General features: G+C 42.2%; 1 protein-coding gene across 4 annotated transcripts in view; it reads left to right on the top strand.

Moving 5' to 3' along the window:
* The first annotated feature begins 2,229 nt into the window (after positions 1–2,229).
* Positions 2,230–14,516, top strand: part of VPS54 (VPS54 subunit of GARP complex) — a 99,886-nt gene continuing 87,599 nt past the window's right edge. The window contains exons 1-2 of one of the 4 annotated variants that reach the window (XM_061622263.1): positions 2,230–2,515; positions 6,404–6,516. The gene's annotated coding sequence lies outside the window, so the exon portion shown is untranslated. Of the gene's footprint in view, positions 2,516–4,364; positions 4,463–6,403; positions 6,517–14,516 lie in introns of those variants that run through there. The other 3 variants (XM_061622261.1, XM_061622260.1, XM_061622262.1) reach the window with 3 other exon arrangements.

The raw sequence follows: 14,516 nt of genomic DNA on the forward strand, positions 1-14,516 counted from the left end.
CTCCCATGCTGAATCCCCCCACCCTGGGGGTTTGGGCTTGTCTGGATAAGTTTCATGAAACTCTCTCTTCAAGTCCAGTGTGTGCATGTCAGCCGCTGCCTCCCAAGACTGTTCCTCTGGAGCAGCCTTTCCCAACCAGTGTGTCTCCAGATGTTGTTGGACTACAACTCCCATCAGCCTCAGCCAGCATTGCCAGTGGTCAGGAAAGATGGGAATTGTGGTCCAACAACATCTGGAGGCACACTGGTTGGGAAAGGCTGCTCTGGAGTGTACCCCAACCACTGGATCAAGTACTGTAGCTTCCCTCGGTGTCGATGGGAATCCAAGATCTGCTTCACCTCATACTCTTCCTGACCATCAACCAGCAGGGGTGGGTCTTCCATTGCTCAATGGGGGTCCGGCAGCTTCTCTAGAGTAAGCAGAGAGTGGTGAAAGATGGAATGGACCTTTAAGGAAGGAGGGAGGTGGAGACGAAATGCCATGGGATTGATCTGTGCTTCTATTTCAAAGGGTCCTAGTCTTCGAGCCTGTAATTTCTGACTAGGAAGTCTTGTAGGCAGGTAGCGCATGGACACTTTGTCCCCAATCTGAATTTCAGGAACAGACTGGCGGTGTTGGTCTGTCTGCCGCTTATAGTTGGCTTTCACAAGCATTAGTTGCTCCTGAAGCAAGTGCTGTGTAGATTGTAGTTCCTGCACGAAATCTGCCACTGCTGGTACGGCCGGAGTAGCGCTGGGGTGGGCAAAAGTGCGCAGGTGATATCCCATGTTGGCAAAGAATGGAGTCAGTTGCGTCGAGGCATGCACGGAGTTGTTGTACACAAACTCTGCCAAGGGCAATAAAGCCATCCGTTTTGCTAGTAAATTACTATGTACACAGCAATGAAGATACTGCTCCAGAGTAGCATTTACTCTCTCTGTCCATCTTTTTGGGGGTGGTGCACAGACGACAGCTTCAATTCACTTCTCTGGATCCATCTCCTGCAGAAGAGATGTGATAGCCCAGAAAATCCAAAGTGGTTAGGGCAAATCCACACTTTTCCAGCTTGGTGTACAGGTGATGCTCTCTGAGTCTCTGTAGTACAGCCCTCACATGCGCCTCATGCTGTTTGCAGGAGTCCGAGTAAATGAGGATGTCATCTAAATAAACTATTATTATTAAACCACATGACAGAAGTGTATAAAATTGTACATGACATGGAGAAAGTGGGGAGAGAAAACTTTTCTCTCTAACATTAGAAGTCATGCACATCCAATTAAGCTTAATGTTTGAAGATTCAGGGCAAACAAAAGAAAGTACTTGTTCATGCAGCACATAGTTAAGACTATGGAATTCACTCCCACAAGAGGCAACAACTGCCACCAACTTATACGGTTTTAAAAGAGAATTAGACAAAAACATGGACGATAAGGCTATCAATGGCTACAAGCCATGATGGCTATGCTCCAACTCCACCGTCAGAGCCAGCATGCTTCAACGCCAGTTGCTGGAACTACACAAGGGGAGAGTGCTCTTCCCCACAGGTCCTGCTTGTGGGCTTTCCATTGACATGTGCTGGCCACTGTGAGAGCAGGATGCTGGACTAGATGGGCTACTGGCCTGATCCAGCAGGCTCCTCTTATGCTCGTTAGGCAGAAAATTCTTAGTTATTTAATGCACGATTTCTGTGTTTACTGACAGGGAGGGAGGGGGATTTTTTTAAAAAAACCCACCAATTATCAATATCATTATGATGCTGCCTCGGACCCAAAACAACTTAGCTGGGCTTGAGTCGTATGCATCTTGACAGGAGGGGGAGGGAAGGACTTACTGCTCAGTCTGACAGCAAAATGTCTCTCTGGTCGGCACTGGCAGGGCCGGCGCTATCATTAGGCCAACTCGGCAGCTGCCTAGGGTGCAGACCTCAAAGGGGCGTAATACTGACCTTTGAGGGGCACAGTTTTATACAGATTAGTTTTTTTAACCCTTGGAAAAAAATGCAACTAAAATAAATTTAGCAGCATCAAGTTTTGTGCTTTTCATTTTGTCTACGTCTGTGTTTGAAAATCGACGTTAGCAATTGGGTGTGTGTGTGTGTGTGTGTGTGTGTAGCTAGCTTTGCCTAGGGCGCAAAACAGCCTGGCACCAGCACTGGGCGGTTGTTTCTGGAGACCATGATATTGGGTCAGCAACAGCAGGTCTTTGCCAGGCGATCCAAAACCCCGGGATCGCTGTTGTTGTTGAACCCCTTCCACTGAGAAGGGGAGGGGAGAGGCGGCTGCTGCGCTTCTCGTCTGCAGCTGCAAGCGCCGCAGCTCCTCCTCTTCCTAGTCCGGGCTGCGGGGATAGGCGGCGCTTGCTGTGGCCGGTTTACTGGCCGCTCCGCGGCTGCCGACCGAAGCGCTTGCCCTGGGCCGAGCCGGCAGAAAGACTCATCCATGGTAGCGACGTGTCGCTTTGGAGGCGGGGAAGAAGGCGCTAGGCCGCGGCGCCGCCTTGGAGTTTTCCACTGGCCCAGCTGCTGCTGCTGCTGCAGGTATGAGGGGGAAGGGAGGCGACCTCGTCAGCCCCGCCAGGCCAAGCGTGGCAGGAGAGGAGCAAAGACGTCCTTACTCACATCTGGATGCGGGAGAGCAAGCGCGCGCTCCGCTGCGTCTTCTCCTGCTCCTGCCGGTGAGGACAGCCCAGCCTACCTGAGGCTTTGTAGCCCTTTCTCTCCTCCGCGTCAAAGGCTGGCGTTGCACGGACATCTTCTTTAGTACGGCTTGCAGGAGATACTTTCTTCCCTTCCCATCCGCCTGCACCTGATTGTATTTACAAGTATCCTTATTATGGAGTTAGGTTGCCTTTATCCCCTATCTGAAAGGAGCCGACTCCATAGCTCTTTCCCTTTCCGGAGAATATCGCCCTCTCCTTTAGTGCCACACGGAGTAGACCTCTCCCCATGTGGATAAACCGACGATAGATCTTTTTGCACAAGTTCCTTCCACCATCACTTTACAGTATTATTTACCAGCATCCATTTTATCTCCCCTACCTTTTATTTCGACGGAAGCCTGCCTCCTGTCAATCCCACAGAGGACAAGTAGGTCCCATATATTTCTGGTTCTTCTAGAGCAGGATATGGCTATACTCCTTCACCCCGAGCACAGAACAAGCACAGCAAAGACTCTTGCGGTGCCTTAGAGAGTAACAAACTTATTATGGCATAAGCTCACCAGTCCAGTTCATCAGATTAGTTATTTATTTATTTGATTTCTATCCCGCTCTTCCTACTAGTAAGAGCCCAGAGCGGCAAACGAAAGCACTAAAAACACTCTAAAACATAATAAAAACAGACTTTAAAATATATTGCAATAAAACATCCTTAAAAGCATATTAAAACAAAACATCTTTAAAAACATCCTTAAAAAAAAAGCTTTAAAAAAAGTGTTATCCTGAATTACGCATCGGAGGGTGGTGGGATTGCAAACAGTGAAGTCAGAAGGAAATGGAATGCAGAAAGTACAGACACTGATGATTACGTTGTTAACAGTGGCCATACACAAAAAAAGTCTAGTATGATTAACAAACCAACAAACCTAGTATGATAAACAAACAAACAAGTGATAGCATTGACCCTCTTGATGAACTGTAATTCTAGACAAAATGATAGCATAATCCTCTCTTTAGTGGAAAGGTCGGTAGTATACATGGGGGGGGAAAGGTAGCCACCCACTAGACAGGGCTATAGACTGGGTAGGAGCACCCACCTTAGGTATCAATGTGCCCTGTCTAGTTTTAAAACAAACAAACAGATGCTTTTCAATTTGTGGCATAACTGCATCCATTTAGCACATGGCATCTTGTTTTAGAATAGGAAAATATCTGATTTAAAATACGGTGGTGAGATCTCCAGAACTGGTAGTGCTCCATATTCTACCCACTTAACTTGCATAGCTCTGCCAAACCAAGATTCCCACTGGCTTGGGATGGATGTTTCAAGATCATTACTACCCTAATGGTGTTTAAATGATCTTGAAAAATTGTCTGTTATTTTATTTATTTATTAAATTCATATCCCACCCTTCCTTCGAGTAGGAGCCCAGGACGGCAAACAAAAACACTAAAAACACTGTAAACATCTTAAAAACAGACTTTAAAATATATTAAAACAAAACATCTTTAAAAACATTAAAACAACATGTATGTTATTTAATTTATTATTATTTAGATTTATCAGTTGCTTGATACCCGAAGATGTCCAAGCGACTTACAGTAATGTTATCTCTAATACCAAAACCATAAAACAATGACGCCCCCATGCCTGGGGAAAAAAGGTACATCTTTTCCTGGTGTTGAAAAGATGTCAACGAAGGCATCAGGCCAGCCTCACGGCGGAGTGTGTTCCACAGATGGGGAGCCACAACTGAAAAGGCCCTCTCCCTTGTCACCACCCTCCAAGCCTATCTCAGAGGGGGACCTAGAAGATCTGAGGGTCAAGGTAGGTTCATATCAGGAGAGGTGTTCCAAAAGATGTTATGTTATTCGTTAGCTGCCTTTCAAAATAAAATATTTTGGTGACTGGTTGTGAGAATGGCAAGATGCTCAAAGGTGATGAGAGTTAGGTTAAATAAGGGATGTGATCTTCCAGATGGTGGACTCAAACTCCCATCAACCCTAGCTGGCATGGCCATGGTCAAGAATGGTGGAAGTTGTAATCCAAACAACATTTGGAGTGTCAGAGATTCACCATGCACCTCCCTGGTTTAAAGGAACTTATTTAAGGCATTTTCACAAGGCTAGCCAGTGTGATATCATGGTCAGAGTGCTGGACAAGAACTTGGGAGACCAGGGTTCAAATCCCCATTTGATCATGAAGCTCTCTGGGTCATTGTCTCTCAACCTAACCTACCTTACTGGGCTGTTGGAATAAAATAGGGAGGGGGAGAACCATTTTTGTACACAACCTTGAGCTACTTGGAGGAAAGGTGGGATATAAATGTAATTACATCGTGATAAGTCTGTTGCAGCAAAAGCAACCAAGAATCTTGTGACAATTTAAAGACTTAACAAGTTTATTATGGAATAAGCTTTTGTGGATTAGAGTCTTACCTCATCTGATGCACGAAGCGTTATGCTAAGTTGGCAGGTATGTTACACATGGGTACAGAGAGAAAAACTTGAACAATGAAATCAAAGGGAACTGAAATGCAAAGAATACAGACTGTGATAATTACATTAACGTGTAAATATATGCAAATATAATTACAGTGATCATTCACAAAGTGTTGATGATAACACAAACATCCTGGCATTGGTAAGCTAATTAACTTTTCCCCTAGCTTTTCAAAATTCCTTTTGTGGCATCAGGACTTTTTAACATTCTTTTGACCAGTGGCAAATAGTCAATTGGTTAGGATATCCGTGTATTATAGTACTACTGTGCATAGAACTTTCTCTAGCTGCCCGGTAGTGTCACCAAAATTTTATTTCTAAAGGACTTCCTTTGTAGAGGTATCGGTGATAATGGGAGAGTGTACTTGTTTTCAGTTGTGAAAATGTAATGTTGAAGCTGGAAGATTTGTGATAATCTTGGAGATAAAACTTGTATGATCTGGAACAGATCCTAGTTTATATTCAAGATAAAGTCACATCCATGCATGATTCTTTTAATCTTTAGGTTCAAGTTATGACAAGGTGCCCATATTTCAGCTACAAGATGAGAAATTAGCCAAAAAAAGCTTATGGCAACATCAATTAGAAGATTGTTCTGAAGTAAAAGTGATTGACCACCAGGGTTGTTTCAACCCTGAATGCTTTTGGTCCATTACTTCTGAACTCTGAAAAAGACAAATAGGAAAAGAAACATGTAAGAACATAAGAGTCTGCTGGATCAGGCCAGTGGACCATCTAGTTCAGCATCCTGTTCTCACAGTGGCTAAGCAGACACAGTAGCCAACATTTAAGGAGTGATTTCAGTATGTGATGTATTTTGAAGGATTAGTTATACTTTGCCTTTACAGATGCCTGCATCTGACCTTGCATGCTACTATGTGCTTAGCATATTAACCACACTTGATGGCTATCTACTTTGTTAAGTTTTTTAATATTAGATTATTCCAGTATGGCATTTAGAACAAGAATGTGTCATGGATTCATGTGTTAACAACAGAACTCTAAATGATATCTGAGGAAGTGGTATGTCTTAATGCAATATATATGTATGTACGGTGCATTTCAGGCATATACATACACTGGGGTGACCATCTTCTCAAAATGCAAAGTTCTGAGTTGAGCCCATGTTCATATTTATAAAAGAGTTCTCTTTGTTCAGCTGCTGTTTTAATTAACATTTTAAATTTGAAATCAGTGGGTTTATCACACATTTGAATGTTTATTTTGTTTTTGTTAAATGTGTTCAATGCTGTTATCTTTTATTTAGGACTTGAAAACAGTCGTGTGTATTGCAGTGGTGTTTTTGTTTAAAAAAACTAACGGGACTGGAAGAGATATGAGGTCTCCTTACTCGGACATTCTTAGACTTTTGTCATTAAGGTATGTTGGTTTAATATTGTTATACTTTTATCATGAGTGCAATGTGCATCTTCTTGGTGTTAATATAGACTGCTAACATTGCTATTAGAAGTTCACTTTTTCTAGTGTGGTGTAGTGGTTAGAGTGTTGACTGGGACCTGCTAGACCAGGGTTCAAATTCTACTTGGCCAGGAAGCTCCCTGGGTGACCTTGGACCAGTCACTTTCTCTTAGCCTAACCTACTTCACAGTGTTGTTGTGATGATAAAATTGGGAGGAGGAAAACCATGCTTGTATGCCACTTTGAGGTTCCCGGAGGAAATGTGGGATATAAATGTAATAATAAATAAATACGAATATAAAGTTAAATGGCCATGCAATATGATTTTGGTCTGTTCTTGACATCAAGGAATATATATACAGTGCCTTGCAAAAGTAATCAGACCCCTGACCAAAGCTGTCGCATTACTGAATTACAAATGGTACATTGTAATTTCATTCTGTATGATATTTTATTTTGAAACACTGAAACTCAAAATCAATTCTTGTTAAGGTGACCTTGGTTTTATGTTGGGAAATGTTTGTAAGAAACATAAAAAAAAATGCAACATGTTGCTTGAATAAGTATTCAACCCCTGTGCTGTGGATGCTCCCAGTTTACACAGATGAAAGAAATTGCCCTATCGAGGAAAAAATTACCTTGCCATTGGCCTCCACCTGTGAACCATTAAAGTTGCTGTCACATTGTCAGGATGAAAATCACACTGTTGAAGGATCATTGGTCAGACTGTGGATCTGAAGGAAAATGAAGACCAAAGAGCGTTTTATATAAGTGAGAGATAATGACATACAAATGCATAGATTAGGAAAAGAGTACAAAATAATATCCAGGTGTTTGAATATCCCAGTAAGTACAGTTGGATCAATAATCAGGAAGTAGAAACTGCATCACACCACCAATGCACTGCCAAGAAAAGGCTGTCCCTCAGAGCGCTCGAACAAGGAGGAGACTTGTGAGAGAAGCCACAGAGAGGCCAACAATCACTTTGAAGGAGCTACAGAGTTCAGTGGCTGGGAGTGGAGTAATAGTGCACAGGTCAACCCGGAGCTTAGAAAAGTTACTTTTTTGAACTACAACTCCCATCAGCCCAATCCGGTGGCCATGCTGGCTGGGGCTGATGGGAGTTGTAGTTTAAAAGAGTAACTTTTCCAAGCTCTGAGTCAACCATATCAAGAGCTCTGCATAACACTGGCCTTTATGGGAGGGTGGCAAGAAAGATGCCGTTATTCAAACAGTACCATCTGAAAGCATGTCTGGAGTTTGCCAAAATGCATGCGAGTGCCCCAGCTGCGATGTGGGAAAAGATTTTGCGGTCAGATGAGACCAAGGTTTTAGGTTTTATTATCATTGGATGAGATTTTAATGCTTTAATGTAAATTGTATGTTTTTATGTTGTACGTCGCCCAGAGTGGCTGGATAACCAGCCAGATGGGCGACTAATAAATTCAATAAATAAATAAGATAGAATTTTTTGACCAAACCTAACACTTCCCATGCCTCAAGACACACCATCCCTACAGTGACGTATGGTAGTGGCAGCATCATGCTGTGCAGATGGTTGTCATCAGCAGGGACTGGGCATCTTGTTAAAGTTGAAGGACGAATGGATGGAGCAAAATACAGGGAAATACTCCTTCAGTCCACTCAAAAACTGAAGCTTGGGAGGAAATTCACTTTTCAGCAGGACAATGATCCCAAGCAAAAGGCCAAAGCAACATTGGAGTGGCTCAAAAACAAAAAGGTGAATGTCCTACAGTGGCCCAGTCAAAGTCCTGATCTCAGTCCCATTGAGAATCTGTGCTGCTCTTTGAAAATTATGGTCCACAAGTGACGTCCAACCAACCTGAACGACCTGGAGTGAATCTGCCAAGAAGAATGGGCCAAAATCCCTCCGACACTGTGTGCAAAACTGGTACATCCCTACCCCAAAAGACTTCAACCTGTTATTGCAGTGAAAGGTGGTTCTACCAAATATTAATGTGTGGGGGTTGAATACTTATGCAAGCAACATGTTTCATTTTTTTGTTTCTTACAAACATTTCCCAACATAAAACCAAGGTCACCTTACAAGAATTGATTTTGAGTTTCAGTGTTTCAAAATAAAATATCATACAGAATGAAATTACAATGTACCATTTGTAATTCAGTAATATGAGAGCATTGGTCAGGGGTCTGATTACTTTTGCAAGGCGCCGTATGTAGATGAGCACCTCTTATACTTGGATAGTAAATGGTTACATGTAAATTTAACACTTTTTTTCCTGTGATGTATTATTTTCACCGGAGTGGAATAAGGGATTACTACTCTGCGTCCTCCGTGGCGCAGAGTGGTAAGCGGCGGTAACGCAGCCGAAGCTCTGCTCATGGCCAGAGTTCAATTCCAACGGAAGGAGGAAGTCGAATCTCCGGTAAAAGGGGTCGAGGTCCACTCAGCCTTCCATCCATCTGTGGTCAGTAAAATGAGTACCCGGCATACGCTGGGGGGTAAAGGAAGGCCGGGGAAGGAACTGGCTCCCACCCCATATATACGGTCTGCCTAGTAAACGTCGCAAGACTTCCTAAGAGTCGGAAACAACTCGCACGACAAGTGCGGGAACACCTTTACCTTTACAAACAGGTTAGGTACACATGGTACTTGCCAAACCCAAATAACTCCTTTCATAAAATAAAATGAATTGAAATTAAAAATGTTTAATTTAAAGCAGTATATAGTCACTGCTCCCAATCAGTTTGACAATATTTACATCTCATATCAGGCCCCGGGTGCCACTTAAGATTAAGTCCAGGGTCGGTTCCATGACCAACTGTTCTAGGGTACAGTCATTTAGGGTATCTGGAAATTTTACCCCTTTGTCATGACTAGAACACGTATATACCCAGTCTCTGTCAGGGTACATTATAATTGGTATATTGCAGTGTGCAAAGCCTAACCGTAACCACCCCTTTCTGAATTGAAATGAATCCCTTTCTTTCACTTTTTAAAGACTTAAGACGATTTATTGTGGTTTTTTAGACTTCCTGCACTTTTGAGTGCCCTTCAGGTCATGAGACTTGCAAAAACAGAACAAAATGCAATGGAAAGTGCTGACTACTGAGTATTTGTTTTAATTCCTCCAAGACAGTTTTAGCCTATTACTTTCCCATTTGTTTGAGGGTTTTGCCTTTTGAAACAATATAACATTAGACTGTATGTCTCTTTTTTTGGTATTAATATGCGTTTGTGCACTCTTGACTAGAATTAGTTGACTGTTCTCTATTCACTTGTGATGCAGTCGCTCCTCTTTTCATTGCCATTACTCTTATGTATAGCAGCTCCTCTTCCTCCTAGCTGGAAAGATCCACTAGTTCTGTAAAGTATGTACATCTGTCTCAGTATTCCACACCGGACAATACTGAGTCAGTTTCATGCACCTCCCTCTTTTAACCTAAATACTCACCTGGGCATAATTGTTAATCATATGGATAGGGTAATGGAGACAGCAAGTCATGGCCCATTACCTGCACCTTAATCTGGATGCTAGGTTTTCTCTAAGCACAATCCTGTGCATGTTTAATTGGAAGTAAACCCCATTATACTCATTGGAGTTTATTACTGCCAGGTAAGCCTGCATAGGATTACACAGCATTAGTAATTCTGTTTGGCTGAGTTGGAAAAGCTGAATGTTGTGGATCAATGCAAGGCTTGTTTATTCAGAGGTTGCTATTTCACAATCCCCCATCTTGGTGAAGGACATATTCCAGCCTCGCCTTCCATATTCCAGCCCCTTTATCAACTTTAATTGACTGGCTGTTGCTAAATGTGAATGTGCCCAACAGAGTTAACAACCCTGCTGTTGTTTACATAATCATTCTTAAGATTGAATGAGAGATCAGAAGACCTTCCTACCCTGCCAAAAGCTGTTGACTGTTTTTTTGTTTAGTTTGCTTCAGCTTCTGGTTTACCCCTTTGACATATAACCATACCAGACTGAATTCAGGACAACGTGGCTGTACCCATGTGCAAAAAGACAAACAGAAATGAATAATTGCATGGGCAAAATTTAGGAGGCTGTGTCTTAACTTGTATGCTGTTCACATACTCTTTATGCACGGTGTAAATGAAGAAGTATGAGGAACTTGCAGGATTGTTCTCTATTTCACCTTCTACTGTTGCTGTTCTCTCCATGGTTTGAGGATGTACTCTGGGAATAGACCCCACACTGGTATCATTCACATGAGCAAACTGTTTCAGGAGTAGGGGAGTGATATATTCCTCCCAAAAGGAGCAGTTGTTTGTATTCTTACTCAAACCCTTTCCTCACTTTATCGTATCTTTCAATGAGAGGTTAAAGCACATTAAGAATTTATTCAACTGAAATATATATTTGTTTGTATGAGTGGAGACCTGCCGTGTAGCACATATGCCCCAGAACAGGTTCCGAAACTGTGGTCCGTGGATCACTAGTGGTACGCAAGCTGCATTCAGGTCAACTGCAGCATGGCTGTGGATTTGTGGTTGAAGACGGGAGATTGCATATCCGCCATGCTGAGTATTCATATTGATTTTTAATTATATTTTCATCACTTCTTTTATTTCTTGTATTGCATTTTTATTATATTACAATTTGAATTTGATGGAATTACAATTGCTACAACAAGTACAACAACAATCTTTATTTACAGTCGACTGACCACAAATACAAAAATATGGTATTAAATATTAAAGATAAAAAGATAAAAATGCTTGAAATCAGAAACTAAAGCAGACAAAAAAACAATCCAGTTGAGTTAGTTGCCATTTACAATCTTACAGGGTCTGATTAAAATGGCCAGGTTCAGAAATGTTGCCACCTGCACGGTAATTGCCTTGTCAGAACCCTCAAGTAGAACGATCAGAAGAGACTCAAGGGGGCGGCCAGGGAAGGACTGCATAATTGGGTATATTAGATCTTTTCTGGGTCCTGCATAGTATCTACAGTTGAACAAAACATGTAAGGTAGACTCCACTTCGACGTTATCGCAGGGACAGCGTCTATTGTTGCTTGGGATTTTATTGTATCTGCCCTCCAAGAGTTTAGATGGTAGGGCATTAAATCGGGCCAATGAAAATGCCCTCCTATACTTGGGAACAAAAGATCCTCTGGTGCAGAGTGGTAAGCAGCGGTAACGCAGCCGAAAGCTCTGCTCACGGCTGGAGTCCGATTCCAACAGAAGGAGGAAGTCGAATCTCCGGTAAAAGGGGTGGAGGTCCACTCAGCCTTCCATCCATCCGTGGTTGGTAAAATGAGTACCCAACATATGCTGGGGGGGTAAAGAAAGGCCGGGGAAGGAACTGGCAATCCCACCCCATATATACGGTCTGCCTAGTAAACGTCGCAAGACGGCACCCTAAGAGTCAGAAACGACTTGCACTACAAGTGCGGGGACACCTTTACCTTTTTATACTTGGGAACAGATAACCAGCTAAGATAGGTCATTCCATCTTTACAAGAAAGTCCTGATAGGCCCAATGTCAGGGGGGATGCTACAACAAGTAGAAAAATCATTAAGTGGTCCACCAAGACTCTTAGCAATTTTTAAGTGGTCCGTGAGAAAAAAAAGTTTGGGAACCAGTGCTCTAGAATGTAAAAGACAGGTTGATATTGGAAACCAAGTGGAGAGAGGAGATTATACTTCTTGCTTGGTAGGATATATTAAACAAAAACTATGAGAGAGAATGATCAAACTCTGAGTGAGCCTCTAAGATATGCCAGGTGAGAACAACTGGTAGAAATTTGTGGGGGAAACTGAGTATTTCAAAGGCAATGAAAAATCTCTACAGGCATTGTTGGGGAAAAAAAGCTTTTTAAAGGACAGTTATGAAAAAATATGGTAAAATTACTGTTTGAAGGAAGTAAAATGCTAATGTTTAGTAGCTGAATTACCTGCACCAGTACTATCAGAATATCAACTGTTCGTAGCAATTATTGCACAGATATAGATGGTGATTGCTGGAAGTTGTTCACCTTTGCCACTTTAAACTTTGCCACGGATCAAACTAAAAAGTGTGAGAGGGGAACCTGATACATAGTTCTAATGTGGAGTTCAAGGATGGTGATGTAGATGATGATGATGATGATGAAATTGCTTGGGTTTTTGCTTGGGTTTTTTTTTTAGCTGTATTCCAATCTTATGAATGTTTATTCAAAGGTCCGTCACATTTTGTTCTGTGAGGCTTCCAGATATGTGTGCAGGATTGTAGTGCAATCCAAAACATGGGGAACTAGTGGGAGAGGGGTGGCAGCAGCGGTGGAGGTGCTGGCAGAAAGCTTCACAGCATCCACTCTGCATTTGGGAGCTGTTGGTCCAGCTGAATGTCAGCTCCATTGGGATCTGCGCTTGGGAGCTGGATGGGAAGAGCCAGCTCCCACAAACAGGCCTACTGGGGAGTAAGCAGTCACCATAGGCCAACATTGTAATTTACTGTGCCGGCCTGTTAGCTGGAAGAATTCTCATTGGGATCAGGACCTGGGGGAGTACTTCAAGGAAGACTTGGATGCTGTGTAAGTCCCCCTCATGGCTGCTCCATCACCACGCCCCCAGAACGCCCCATTTTGGGGGCTTCTGCTGGCTCTCCGTCCACTGGGCTTGTTGTCCCTGAGAGACCCCCAGTGGTGCCAGGAGGGTCTTGGTGGCACCACAGTGGGGAACTTCTGCTGGCAGAGCCTGGCGGTGCTGGGAGCCTGCCAGTTCATCCAGGGGACTGCTGCATCCAACTCTCCACAACTGGATGGAAATATGAACTGGATTGCACCCTAAGTTTATTTTTAATTATTCAGAGTACTTTCAAAGACTTCTCTGTTGGCAAGATAAGTCGCTGTTGCAGTTACTAAGCAAGTAAGGTAGGGCAAGATATCAATTATTTATATTTATGTAACTATTATAATAAACACATCTCCCTCTTACCTTATCACTTCCAATTAATTTTGGATTACTTATTGCCATTGACTTAGGTTTGGTGGTTGTGCTGGACTTCTCGCCTCTACAGCTCGGTAAAATACTAATTCCAACAATGTTTACACCAGGGACACATATTTGTAATTTATATATTTAACCAAAATCCACAACTACTTCTGCTTCCATTGTTTTAAGTAAAATACTTTGAGTCCAGCCCAGAGCTCAGTGGAAGCTTTGATTGTGCAGACGGTTCCTACTTGCTTAGGTTTTTACATTTACTTCTACGTATACTCTTTTTTAATGTGTGGAGCTGTCTCTTCCATTGAATTGAACTTGTGAAAAGGAAAATCCTTGTATTTGCTGAAACGGAATGCTTTGGGATATGGAATATGTCCCTGGATGTCAGGGAGTTTGTTTCTGCTCTTTTCATTATACCTGTGTTCCAGATAATGTGTTGCCTGCAATAACCATTTATTAACGAAACTGTAATGTGTTTCATTAAACGGTAGTTTAGATCAATCTTAGGTTAACTGTTGTGATGTAAAACTGGACAACTACTGATATTACATTGGTGAGAAACATGTTTTGTGTCAACATTAACTATTTTCAGACTGAAATGTGAGTTTTCACATTTCTAAATCTTCAAACTGGAACAAGATCTTCTAAATGTTTTAATTTGAACATCCAGATGTTAAGTTTGCTAGTGAAAATATAATGACATTTGGCTGGAGATGTAATAAAAATAAATGCTGAACAAAGTTTTTCATATGAACTTTTAGTGATTAATCCGTCTTCATATTTTAATTTCTGGAGCTATAGCAATGCCTATACTTTCTGCCTCTAAGAATTAGTAAGATACAATTGCACTGTCACGTAGGAGGGCAATCAAAATGATATCTATATGCAATAGTTCAAATTTTATTGTGAGGTTTTGTTTTGTGTTCATTTTGCTTTGACTATGTGATAAAGTTTGATTTGAAAGAACTGTGCATCACTGCATGTTTTGGGGGGAAATCCACTAAATTCAGAGGGATGCTGCTGTCATC

This window comes from Rhineura floridana, chromosome 4, assembly GCF_030035675.1.
Source record: "Rhineura floridana isolate rRhiFlo1 chromosome 4, rRhiFlo1.hap2, whole genome shotgun sequence".
Taxonomy (NCBI): Eukaryota; Metazoa; Chordata; class Lepidosauria; order Squamata; family Rhineuridae; genus Rhineura; species Rhineura floridana.